Source organism: Onychomys torridus, chromosome 13 (genome assembly GCF_903995425.1).
Source record: "Onychomys torridus chromosome 13, mOncTor1.1, whole genome shotgun sequence".
Taxonomy (NCBI): Eukaryota; Metazoa; Chordata; class Mammalia; order Rodentia; family Cricetidae; genus Onychomys; species Onychomys torridus.
This window is the reverse complement of record NC_050455.1, coordinates 13,967,093-13,979,221: the sequence shown is the minus strand read 5'-3', so window position 1 is coordinate 13,979,221 and position 12,129 is coordinate 13,967,093. Positions and strand designations below refer to the sequence as shown.

Sequence of the window (12,129 nt, the reverse complement as noted above, 5' to 3'; positions counted from 1 at the left end):
GTTGAAAAATTCAATTAGACCTTCAAGATATATATGAACATTGACCCTAAATGTATCAAAGGCTTAAGAGTAAAAATTGTGAAACATCTAGAAGAAAACACTGCAGAAAAATCTTTGCAATTTGGGATTGGGTATAGAATTCTTCAGTAGCATTTGAAATGCACATCATAGTACAAGCATCAATAAATAAAAAATAAAATAGATAAAACCAAGATTTAAACTTTTGCTTTTCAGTCAATCAGTTCAAGAAATGATCTGAAGATGTAGCCTAGTTAACTAGTACAGAGTCTTTGTAGCATGAACCAGACCCTGAGTTTAATCCTTAGTGTACATAAATCAGGCATGGCAGTTCACACTTACAAGCAAAACAGTGGGGAGGTGGAGACAGGAAGATCTGAATTTCAAGGTCATCCTCATCCTGAGCTACAGGAGACTGAAAAGCAAACAAATAAACAAGCAAGCAAACAAAAAACATCTGAAGGCAAACTACAAACTATGAGAGATATTTATAAATTTCGTGCAACAATGAGAAATATTTATAAATCTATGTCATAAGGGATTTGTACCCAAAATATATAAAGATCTGGTGCTCGCTTCAGCAGCACATATACTAAAATTGGAATGATACAGAGAAGATTAGCATGGCCCCTAAGCAAGGATGACACGCAAATTTGTGAAGCATTCCATATTTAAAAAAAAAAAAAAGATTACATATGCCTCAGCAATTAAGAGCAGTTGCTGCTCTTGCAGAGGACCTGAGTTTGGTTCCCAGCACACACAAGATGGCTCACAACTGCCTGTAAACCCAGCTACAAGGGATCAACACCTTCTTCCAGCCTGCAGACACTGAATGCACACAGTGTACATGTATGTATGAAGGCACACACTCATACACATCTTTTTTAAAAAAGATCTCTTACAACTTAACAGTTTGTAAGTCAAATAACTCAATCTGAGAATAAGCCAAAGCTTTACACAGGAGTTTCACTAATGGTGATATTCATATGACCAGAGAAGTGCTTGGCAACATACTTCTGACAAGTCTGAATGTTCAGAACATCTAGGGGTTGGCTCAACAGGTGGCGGGAGTTGGGGTAGGGTTGTCTTGCTGTTCTAGAATCTGTGATGCCTGAGTCAAATCTCTGAGCAGCCAATGGGGTAAGAACAGCATCATTGGAATGCATTCACAGCTGGTAGCCATGGCATTCTGTCTTTTTCAGAGCATATTGTCACTGTGTCATTGGAACCTCATTCACAGAGTGGATAAACTTGTTCTCAAGAGTGCCCTTTCCTGGCCACCTGACTGCCTCTTCACATCCCTCTCATAGTCTAACCATACCGAGTAGCAGTGGTCCGGCTCTTTGTCTGCCTTTCCTGGTAAGTTGAGTTGTACCTGGTTGGAACTGAGTATTTCCATTCTTCTGATCTAGTTCCGTGAAATGAAAAGCTGTGTCCTGTCACCCTGTCATGTCTTATAGAGGAAAGAAGAGAGAGAGAAGTGAAAATGTTTTCCACGACATTTACAAGCAGTCCATAGCTGGGACTCGTGAAAGGCAGCGCACAGCCACAGGAGCCAAGAATGAGAGGGAAGTGTGGTTTTCTGAGCTTTGCTGAATAGGAGGAATTTCTCTTGTGGAGCAACTTGCTTGGAACTAGAGAGAGGCGCAGCTGAGACATATGATTCTCATTACCAGCTACAGCCTTTCAGACAGGACACAGAAATAATTGGACACATTTCTATTTTAATTGTTACTCTTTGGCTTTTAAAGAAATAGCCAGTGGAAACCTGCAAGCCACTACAAAGCTCCATTTCAGAGTCCCTGGATTTCAGCCTGGCGTGAGTTTCCTTCAGCAGGGCCATGGTCACAAGCCACAATTACTGCTTCTTGTTATAGCCCTAAAATTTTCACCCAAATGAAGATGAACCCATCAATCTCTCTGTGTGTCTCTGGCCTTTCCATTTCTCTCCTTGCCTGTTACTTTTATCCTTTTAGGGAACATAGAAACTTTTATATTTCCCCAGCCTCTCCCCAAACAAGAAGACAGGGATAGGAGCCTCATGATGAATGAGGGTAGAGTACAGAGCACACACAGTATTTCCTTTTTGTGACTGTCCAGAATGGCTCTCCATCCTGTCTAGAGTTCCAGGCTCAGGAACAGTCATGAATCAGGACACAAGCCCTCGTGAGGCCCAACAGCAGAGCTGAGACCCTATAGCTGAACCTCACTGGATCCAGGTCCTTCCCTTTCTTCCTGTCAGTGGCAACAAGGATGCAGGCACAGGTCCACATGTCAATCACAGCAGCCTAGGGCATCCCTTTGGTTTTTAGGGACCGTGACTCAGGTAAGACCATATCCTTGGCTTCAGCATAGCAAAGGATTTCAGAGAGAGACGGTGTTAATTGAAGATGGAGTTTACTAAAAGAAACAGACCTGGTAAAGGGACCCCAGTCACCCATGAGCTCCTCCCTGTCTCTGGACCCCCTCGAGACAGCCTACACAGGGCAAGAGCTCAGCTAGCTTTTCTGCAGAAGCCAAGTGAGCAAACAGAAGGTGCCCAATCTGTGTGAGAGGCACAATCTCCAGCATACAATAGGAGTTGAGATGAGGGAGCCATGCACCCCAGCATTTGGCTGGCTTTGACTCACCCCGCAATCACATGGCGTCTTCACTTACTCCAGTTCCACAGTTCCTAAAGAAGTCATCCTCGTGTGTGTCTTGTTTTGTTTCTGTTGTTGTGAAAGGCTGACCAAAAGCAATGTCAAGGAGGAAATGGGTGATTTGGGTTACAATTCCAGAAAACAGCCCAGCCTTTCGAGGAATTCGAGGCAGGAACTCAGGCAGCTCTTCCTATCATCACATCCACATGTGGGGACTAGAGAGAAGCAACTGCTTCTGAGCAGTCTTCTGTCTTGCTCTGAGCCAGCTCTCTTCACTCTTACACAGTTCAGAGCCCAGCTCAGGGAATGGTGACCCCATGTTTAGGGTGGGGTTTCCTTCCTCAATTAAAAGTCAAGACAAACCCCCACAGACCAGCTCTAGGTCTTCAAACTCTTCATTTAAACTGTCTTCTGGGTGATTCAAGGTTGTGGCAAGTTGATATTTAAAACTAGCCACCACAGTATGGAAATAGAACACTATGTAGTTGGTTCCTTTATGTAAATAACAGTGTGAAGCATGCATGGACACACTCCACATCAAGACACAAACAGCAAAGCACTACTAGGTAGTAAAACAAAATACCAAGATTTAAATTGGCTTTTTTTTTTTTTTTTTTTTTTTTGCATGTATTTGGTGTGTGTGTGTGTTTATGTAGGTCAGAGGACAGCTTGTAGGAGTCAGTTCTCTCTTTCTACCCTGTGGGTCCTGGGAAACAAACTCAGATCCTCAAGGCTTGGCAGCAAGTACCTTTATCCACTGAGCCACTTTACCAGCTCCAAATACCAAGATTGTGTCACATTAACAACACAGCTATTATATACTATAGAAAATACAAGAGAGAGGAATATCAAAGGGATAGTGTCTGGAAATGATTTCCAAATTAGCCATGAAATCAAGAAGGTTCAGCAAATGGAGAAGCAGCAGCAAGTGTAGATGACTGTGGCTGAGTGTATGTCAGTTATGGCTGCAAATGGGCTGTCTTTGAGCAAACAAACCCCGGCTTACAAAAAGGCATTTCGTGCTTAGGAATGATTCCTGAGATCTGTGCGTGAAGCGTGAAACAAGCCTGTCTGCTGCTGCTTTATCGTTTGGCCTGTCTTTCTTTCAGATATCTCCTAATAACCTGAACACATGACATTTGACATTCCCCGGTGTTGTGGGATATTCGTACACTGTGTGAAGACATATTGCTGTGATTGGTGTAACAAAAAGCTGAATGGCCAATAGCTAGGCAGGAGGTATAGGTGGGGCTTCCGGAGAAAGAAAGGAAGAGGAGGAGGATCTAGGTGCGCAGGAGAGGCCAGGAGATGCAGAACACATTGGACTTACAGAAATGGAAAAGAGGTAAAAAAGTGACATGGTAGAATGTAGATAAATATAAATAGATTAATTTAAATTGTAAGAGCTAGTTAGGGGCAAGCCTAAGCTAAAGGCCAAGCTTTCATAGTTAATAAGACGTCTCCACGTCATTGTTTGAGAGCTGGGTGGTGGAATAGAGAACAACTCATTACACTCAGTGTTTGGCAAGAGGAAACAAATTGAAGTGATGGAATTTTTTGTCCAGCATTTTCTCCTGGGTACGTGCTCTTGTACGGAGTGCATGTGACTCACATTCATCAACACAGCCTTTTGTCAGCTGACCACAGGAAAGGAGATGCTAGTCTTGTCCACTGTGTGACAGCGCCTCTGGCCCTGTGGGAATTCCTTGCAATATAGCCCTTTAGCAACGAGAACCAGCCATGCATGGATGGGCTAAAGGCTCGTCCTTTTTTTTTTTTTTTTTTTTTTTTTTTTGTGGAGCTGAGGACCGAACCCAGGGCCTTGCGCTTGCTAAGCAAGCACTCTACCACTGAGCTAAATCCCCAACCCCCTAAGGCTTGTCTCTACTCATTGATAGTTAATAATTTGCCACCATATAGGTCCCATGGAGCGCAAATCTCTTCAGAAGGAGGAGAGCGACCCAGATCCTCCTGTCTCCAATCAGATCCTGAATAGCCTGGCTAAGCATGGTGCTAGAGTGTCTCAGTTCTCCTTACACCTTTCTCATAGGACTTTACACTTTCTTTCTTCATAGTGGGTGTGATGGTTAGTCTTATTTATTTATTTATTTATTTGTTTGTTTGTTTGTTTGTTTTAGAAATGGTCTCTCTATGTAGTTCTGGCTGTCCTGGAACTCTATGTAGACCAGGATGTCTTCTAACTCACAGAGATTCCTGCCTCTGTCTCCCAAGTGCTAAGATTAAAGGTTTATCCTGACACACTTGATTTAATGTGATAGTTAATTTTAATTGTCAAGAGAGAATTGTCTGGATTGTGTTGGCCTATGGGCTTACCTGTGAAGGACTGCAATAATTATGCTAATTGACATTGCAAGGCCCAGGCCACTGTGGGCAGCACCATTCCCTGGGTCCTGAATTATATAGAAGTAGAGGAAGCCAGCTGAACAGCCTGCATGCATTTATTTCTCTCTGCTCTTGACTGTGGATATGAAATGATCTGTTGTTTTAAGTTACTAACACCATGACTAACCTGTCGTGATGACTGTGACCTGGAACTGTGAGCTCAAATAAGTTCTTTCTTCCCTAGGTTGCTTTTGTAAAAAAAAAAAAAAATTATCACAGCCATAGACATGAAGCCAAAACACAAAGGACTCTTGAAGCTTCTATAGTGCTCAAGTCCTTTCTCTCCCAGTTTTTCATGTCCTGCTGTTAGTTGTTTCTCTGGCTTCTGTCCCCCTAACCATATGCCTAAGACCTACAGATGAGCAGTTTGGGAAGGGGCTGTGGTAGACAGAACCCTAAAGATGTTCACAACCTAATCTCTGGAACATGAGACTGTGTTAGCGAATTCCTTGTTCTTGTTGCACTGGGGAAATACAGGACAGAAGCCACTTGGGAAAGAGAATCTTTATTTTAGCTCACACTTTAAGGAACTACAGTCCATGATGACAGGAAAGACTTTGGTGGTGGGGAAGGCATGGTGACAGGGATGGCATGGTGACAGACAGGGAAGGCGTGGTGACAGGCAGCTCCATGACAATGTAAGAGTATAAAGTCACCGGTCACACTGGGATGTCAGTCAGGAAGCAAGGAGAGACTGGGGTGGGAGGCGGGGCCTAGCTGTAAACCTCAAGACCTTCACCCAAGTAACCTACTTCCTTCGGCCATGTTTCATGTCCTAAAGTTTCCACAGCCTTCCTGAAAGGGCTATTAGGAAGATAAGACTGTACTGACAGAAGAAATGCTTACAAACATAATTAATATTTTAGGTAGATGAGATGTTACATATATTAAATAAGAACAGAGGGCCGTAGAAGGAAGCATTTAAAAAACAACAACAACAGGAGAACTCTCTGATGAATTAAAAATGTAGTAGGAGAAACTAAAGATTTAACAGTGCTTCAGGAAACAAGGTTTAAAAGGTCTTCAGGAAGTACAGAAGGAAACTGGCAGACTGACTGACAGATGACAGGAGGAAGGGAGAAGAATAGAAAGTTAGCAGTGATGGGCTGGCGAGACAAAGACGCTGGCCAGTAACTGATGACCCGAGTTTCAGCCCTAGGACTCAGTCCGTGGAGGAGAAAACCGTGAGTTGTCCTCTAATCTGGACACATGCACTGTAGACAAACCCAACTGTGAACACACACACACACACGCACGCACACACACACACGCACACACACATGTGCACACACACACGTGCACACACATAAATGTAATTTTTAAAGGAAAATAAGAGGTTAGCTCAGGAAACCTAACAAAATAATAAGAACTTCAGAAAGAAAAAAAATGGAAAAGAGGGGATAATCATAAATGAAGAAGCAGAAGGAAAGAAAGGAAGGAATGGAGGGAGGAAAGGAAGAAGGAAGGACAGCGGCAACCAGTGGGACAGCAACTGGCCACCAATGTCTGCACAAGTGTAATCTTAAAGGAGAGGCAAGAGATGAAGAAACTTGACCAAAATTTCCATGTGATTTGAAAACTATAAAGATCTAAGAAACAGGGTTGGGGATTTAGCTCAGTGGTAGAGCACTTGCCTAGTAAGCATAAGGCCCTAGGTTAGGTCCTCAGCTCTGGAATAAAGAAAAAAAAAATCTAAGAAACTCACTGAACCCTAGACATTAGATGCATAAAGAAAACCAAACCAAGGGAAGCCATTCCATTAATGAAAATATCTTTAAACAAATAAACAAACAAAAAACAAACAAACAAAAAACTCTTAGCTGGTAGTGGTGTCGCATGTCTTTAATCCCAGCACTTGGGAGGCAGAGCCAGGCAGATCTCTGTGAGTTCAAGGCCAGCCTGGAATACATAGTGAGTTCCAGGACAGGCTCCAAACTACACAGAGAAACCCTGTCTCAAAAAAACCAAACCAACCAAACAAACAAACAAAAACAAAAAACAAATGAAAAAAAACCTCTTTTCTTTACATTTTTTTCATACAATATATTTTGATCATATTCTTTTTCCCTCCCCCAACTCTTCCCAGATACTCCCTAACTCCCTACCTACCCAATGTCATAATCTCTTTCTCTAGATAAAAATAAAATCAAAAGCAAACAAAAACCCCAATAAGATGAAAAAGAAGAAAGCAAAACAGAAGTCATGTCTGGAAGCTACTGTTTCCGTGGGGTCATCCACTGTCTCAGGCTCTTACAATCTTTCTGCCTTCCATATAGGCCCCTGGGTCTTCAGGGGAGAGTTTGATGAAGATATAATGCTAATTGCTCCCAAGTTTCTCACTCTCTGCCCATTGCTCAGGTGTGGATCTCTGTGTTAATTACCACCTACTAGAAGAAGACACTTCTCTACGGAGGGTCACCTATGGGTATGGCAGGATGTCACCAGGAGTCATTTTATTGCTGTGTTCCTTTAGCAGAATAGTAGTGGTTGGTTTCCCCCTAGGTCCGTGACCTGTTTAGTCTCAGGTTCTTAGCCAAGTTAGCCGTGTTAGGTGTGGATTTCATGTTATAGAGTGGGTCTTAAATCTAAGCAGAAGAAGGTGGTTACTCCCACAACATTTGTACCACTGTTGCACCAATATGTCTTGCAGGCCAATCACTGCTGTAGGTTGAAGGGTTTGTAGCTTGGTGATACTGATGATTACCTTTCTCTTCTGGTAGTGTGCAGAACACCTTTCAGCATCATGAAAGCTAGTCAGTATGAGTGGAGCTTCTAGCTGGGCACCAGCTTGTTTTTCCATAATATAAGAAAGTGATATCTCTAGTACTAGGGCCTCACCATCAGGTTGTAGAGAGTAGCCAACAGCCTTGGAAATAGCTTGTACTGTTTTGAGGGGGTCTATGGGAACCTTTGGCCAAAGACTCAGCAAGGTGTAATCCATTCCTGACTCTGAAAATTACTTGGTGGTGTAAGATGTCCAGTTGGTGCATTGCCTACCCACTCCAATTATGTGGTGACTCCATTTAACTTTCTTTTTTAAAATGTTTCTATTTTTAGGAAGCTTCTACAGTAGTAGGTTTTCATATAGGTTCCTTCCTTCCTTCCCTCCCTCCTTCCCTCCCTCCCTCTCTCCTTTTCTTTCTTTCCTTCTTTCTTTCTTTCTTTCTTTCTTTCTTTCTTTCTTTCTTTCTTTCTTTCTTTCTTTCTTTCTTTCTTTCTTTCTTTCCTTTTTGTTTGTTTTTGAGACAGGAAATCACTATGTAGACCAGGCTGACTGAGAGCTCACAGAGATCTGCCTACCTCTGCCAACCAACTGCTGGGATTAAAGGCATGCGTCACCATGCCTGGCTTCCATATGGGTTCCAAAAGGCCTTTAGTATTGGTTGCTCTCCCCACATGCTTTTCTTTACTCGTCTCTCCCATCCACTTCCATGTTTAGTCTTCATATTCTAGTTTTTCCCTAATCTCTCAATAACACTATACTCTATTTCTCCTTGCTGGAAGATTTCCTCCCCCACCCGACCTGATCCTTTACTAACTACTTAACCTTGGTGGCTATTCTAATTGAAGCACAGATACCTGAAGCTTAAAAAAATAATATATAGAATATTTGTCTTTTGGGTCTGGGTTTCCTCACTCAGGATGACTATTTCTAGCTCTATCCATTTATATACAAATTTCAATTTTTAAACAGCTGAATAATATCCCATTGAGTAAATATACCACATTTTGTTATCCATTCATCAGTTGATGGGCATCTACGCTGTTTCCAGTTTCTGGCTATTGTGAACAGAGAAGCAATGAATATGGATGAGCAAGTATCCCCATAGGGATGTGTAAAGTCCTTTGGGTATATGCCCAAGAGTGGTATAGCTGAATTTTCCGGTAGGCTGTTTTTCAACTTTTTGAGGACCTTCCACACTGATTTCCACAGTGTCTAACCAGTCTGCACTCCCAGCAGCCTTGACTAAGTGTCCCCCCACTCCCCGAGTCCTCCCTAGCAGGTGCTCTCCTTTCTTTCCCTGATCTTAGTCATCCCGAGATAAGATGAAATCTCAAAGTAGTTTGAATTTGCATTTCCTTGATGTCTGAAAACGATGAACATTTTAGAAGTGTTTCTCAGCCTTTTGTGTTTCATCTTTTGAGAACTTTGTTTAGTTCTGTACTGTATTTTTTTTTTTAATTGGGTTATTTGCTTTCTTGATGTTCAGGGTTTTTTTTTTTCCTTTATATATTCTAGAAACTAACCCTCTATCAGATGCATAACTGATGAAGTTTTTCCCATCCTGTAGGCTGCAGCTTGGCTTGAATGATGGTGTCCTTTGTCATACAGAAGCTTTTTAGCTTTGTGACATCCCATATATTAATTGTTGGTCAACACAGACTGCAGCTTTGGCAGGACCACAGACCCAGACATCGCCTTCATCAGCAGCTCGGGGCCAATGTCACAAGGGCCCTGGGTGGCAGTACAGGCACCCAGATCAGTATGGTCCCAGTGGCAGCATGGCTCTCAAACACCAGCATGGTCTCAGGTGGCAGCAGCTCAGACCCAGACATCCACAGGGCCTTTGATGGTAACAAGTGCCACGGATATCAACACAGACTCTGGCTGCTATAGTGCCATGGATCCAGACATGGCCCTTGGCAGCAGCCTGGGCCCTGACATCACCATGGTCCTGTGTGGCAGCACAGACCACCCACATCCGCTTCTTCCTCACTGCCTTGGTGACCTCAATTATGCCTCTCTCCACAGCACATGAACCTCTCCTCTTCTCTTTCTCTCTCCTGTCTCCACCATATAATTGCTCATCTAATTGTGCCCAGTGGGCCTGTGGGTGTCCTCCACCTCCCCAGGCCAAGCAGGGCCAGGTGGACCTAGATCCTGTTTTCTAATCCTGTCTGTTAGTGTCTTTTTATTGGAGAATTGAGACCATTAATATTGTGAATTAGTAGTAATTAGTGTCTACTAATTCCTATTACTTTCTTGTGGTGCTATGGGTTCCCCACTTTGATTAGTTGTTCTGTGATTATTTATTCCTCTGTCCTCTTGGGGGTGGTGAACCTTCTCTTCAGACTGAAGTTTTCCTTCTGGCACCTTATGTAGAGCTGGACTGCTGTACAGAAATTGCTTAGAATTGTTTATACCATGAAATGTTTTTTTTCTTTCTCTGCCAATTGCTGGGTATAGTAGTTTGGGCTGGCATCTGTGGCTTCTCAGACCTTGTGGAGCATCCATCTAGGCCTTTCTGGCTTCCAGAGTCTCCAGTGTAAAGTCAGCTGCTATTCCAAAGGGCCTGCTTTATATATGACCTTGTCTTTCCCCCTTCCAGATTTTAATAGCTTATCCTCGTCCTGTCCATTCAGTGTTTTTATTATCATGGGGAATTTCTTTTCTGGCTCTGCATATTTGATGTTCTGTGAGCTTTTTGTATCATTTATGTTTATCATTTTGTTAAAAATATTTTTGACCTAGGATTCTTCTCCTTCCTCTATACCTATTATTTGTAGGTTTGGTCTTTTCATAGTGTCCCAACTTTCTTGGAGTTTTTTCAGATTTAGATTTGTCTTTGATTGAGACATCCATTTCTTCTACCTTGCTGTCAAGACCTAAAACGCTCTCTTGTTTTTAATCTGTTGGCGAGGCTTACCTCGGAGGGCTTTTTGTTTGATAGTTTAAGTTTTTCATTTCCAGCTTGGGTTTTCTTTAGTGATTCTATTTCATCGTTAAACTCTACTTCCGTGTCTTGAGTTGTTTTACGTATTTAGTCCTGCTCTTTGTATTGCCATGATCTTCCTGCAAGCGTTTATTCGTATCCTCTTTAAGGCCCTTGGACACCTTCACAGTTGCACTTTTGAAGCCCTCCCTTGCCTTCTGCTTCACTTCATTTGTCCTGTCCTGCTACACCGGCTTTCTGCCTTTTGACGGAGGCACACGCTCTTGGCTATTCACGTTTGTTTTTGCACTGGGATCTAGGCATCTGGACTTAGGACATTTTAAGTGTTTCCAGGTATAGAAATATGGCCTTGTCTTTTTTGGTGGGTGATCTCTGGTTCTTTGGGTGCCCACTCTGGGTCCTGTCAAGTGTGGCAGCTGTGGGGACCCTGGTACTAAGCTGTTCTGTGGTTTGTCAGGGACTCACAAAGGAACAAAGATGGTCTAGGAGGAATGGATGGATGGGGAGTCAGGGAAAACTGGGGGGGCTGACCATGAGTCTGCATTAAGAGGCCCTGTCACAAAGATCTAAGCACAGCAGTGTAGGATTCTTCTGCCCTGTCTCTGGGGAAGGGCCATCAATGAACAGACATAGGCATGGACAAGCCTCCTTTCTGGAAACAATGTAAGCAAGAAACCATGAAACTTGTCTTTAATGTATTGGGGGGGGGTATTAAAATCAGCCAATCTAAAGTTCCTTATTCAACAAACTATCTTTCAAAACAGAAGACAAAGCAAAACTGTTTTTCAAATAAAAATAGAAGAAATACATCACCAGAAAACTCATATTACAAGGAGCATTTGAGAGAAGTCCTGCAGACAGGACAATGACATCAGACAGAGAATTGGATTTCCTCCAGAAATGAGAGCTAGGAACAGCACTTCGATGAGGAACTAGAAAGATGGTTTCATTTTTTAAATCTCACATAAAGAGATTTGCTTAAAGCAAAAGCAATAACCATATGTTGTTGGGTTTAGAGGTAAAAACCTAAGACAACACTATTACAAAGACCTGGGGGAGAGAGATGGGAGCACACTCTTGGAAGATTCTTGCAAAATACATGGGTAATATAATATAATTTGGTACATTAAAGATGGATACTGTAACCCTAAAGCAAGACAAAAATAATATGATGAAGAGTGACCTTCAGTGAAGCAACAGATAAGATGGGGTCATAAAATACAATCAGCAGCAAATATGGCATAAAAGGAGGGCAGAGAAACAAAGAACAGGGTACACACAGGAAATAAATGCCAGGATGAAAGATTTCAACACAACTACATCAGTAGTCATGGGCAGTGAGCATGCTCAGATTATCGGGTTGGACTTTTAAAAAGCAGCCCTTGGTTATA

General features: G+C 42.5%; 1 non-coding gene across 1 annotated transcript; it reads left to right on the top strand.

Moving 5' to 3' along the window:
• Positions 1-586: 586 nt before the first annotated feature.
• LOC118595062 lies at positions 587-693 on the top strand. The gene has a single exon (XR_004946440.1). It is a non-coding gene; the product is annotated as a U6 spliceosomal RNA (small nuclear RNA).
• Positions 694-12,129: the final 11,436 nt, after the last annotated feature.